Raw genomic sequence first — 1,919 nt, forward strand, 5'->3', positions numbered from 1 at the left:
TATATATAAATATATATATATGTATATATATATATATATCATATATATATTACATATATAAGATATATATATATATATACATATATATATATATATATATATATATATGTGTGTGTGTGTGTGTGTGTGTGTGTGTGTGTGTGTGTGTGTGTGTGTGTGTGTGTGTGTGTGTGTGTGTATACATTCCGTTGGTCTCGTTTTTGCTTGGTAGGCTATCTTAGAACCATCGATGAGATTGGGTTTAGCCCTTGAGTACAACGAGGCACATTTGTTTATAACCGTCCCCCTACAGGGGCCATGAAGTTCACTGCACTTCTGCAGGCATGAAACCACAAGGGAAGTTACTGTTGCGAACAGCGTGTAGGTAGTTTTAAGCGACTGTCGCCTGGAGTCTGAGTTGGACCAAGCGGACTTCGAACCGGCAGTCTTCTGCTCAGCAGCTTTACCCACTGAGCTACTGAGTTTCCCTATGAAGAACATTAATAGAAAACAACAAAACCGATCTTTGGACAACAACTGCCACTACAGTAACATTAGCTCGAACACAAGCAACACCAGGACCAAAATATTTGGACAAATAGACCATAATTTTGCTTGGGCACTTTTCCCGTGAACAACCATTTGTACACTTGAGGTGAAGTTCATGACAAACTGCTCCTAAGTCAATGGGGAAATTTTGAGTTCCAAGTGATGCCAACGAAGTAGCAGCACAAATAGTTAATTATTTTGTGTATATTTGCAAAATCCGTAGAATTCCCTTTATGAAACTATAGTAAACTCGGACCATGTTGTGTTTAGGCAAATTTGAAATTCCCAACATGACCTAAAATTAATCATCTTTGTAGTTACTATCAGTTGTTCCTGTTGTTTTTTTTATTTCTTAGTTTATTTTTATTTTTATATATTTTTCATTTTTTATTATTATTAGTTTTTAGAAAAGGGTGAAATGACTGGTGGGGTCTCATTACTCGAAAATGAGGACTATTGGTAATTTTTTCTTCCATATATCTCTTCCTTTGTAGGAGAATACTACCTAGCATAATGCACTGTATGATTCAGAACCAAGTTTATCTCGTACGTAGAAGTATAATAACAATAACGTTAACAGTAATGTTAATAGTAAGAGCAACAGCAGCATCAGTGGTGACGACGACGATGGCGACAAATGCTAAGACGATGACGAGAACAAAGACAAAGACGCATATTAAGAAGACAACGACAACAATAACGATTATAATGAGAATTATAACAATAACGCTTATAACAGAACTAACAGCGATATTTGTACAAGATGAACACCGACGACAACGATTACAGTAATATTGTCATGAACAACAAAAAGAGACATAATACAAAATATGAAAATGGATTTCGCGACAAGTAGGTGTCTTTGCATGAAGACTTAAGAAACAATCAAACTGAAAATATGAGATAACAAAAAAAAAAAAAATAATAATAATAATAACTGGAAATGTTGAAAAAAAAAATGAACTAGATTTATATAAACTCCAAATGATAATAAAGATACATTGAATAATTCCACAGCAATGGAAGAGGGACACAATAAAGAAATCTAAAATTATAAAAACTATAACAGCCTGTAACACGTGCCCATCCTACAATTTACATAAATCAACCAAAACAATAAATACGAAAACAGAAAAGAAAATGTAATGACATGTGAAACAGCAGGGCGACATGAAGGAATGTAGACTAGAGAAAGATAAAACTTGGAATAATAGGCCTAGCCTGGCAGTAAAAATCACTAAAACTTTGAGTCGGCAGGCCATTTGAATAAAGGCAGTATCAGTCATTAATGAAATGCCTAGGCTGTAGGAAGTCTATAAAAAGAGCAGACGGCATCAGTGAATCTTGGAGACACGAGTTAGAGCTGGCCATGCTAAACCAATAACGGAAAC

This window comes from Oratosquilla oratoria, chromosome 23, assembly GCF_046742065.1.
Source record: "Oratosquilla oratoria isolate Oo_2021 chromosome 23, ASM4674206v1, whole genome shotgun sequence".
In the NCBI taxonomy this organism is placed as follows: Eukaryota; Metazoa; Arthropoda; class Malacostraca; order Stomatopoda; family Squillidae; genus Oratosquilla; species Oratosquilla oratoria.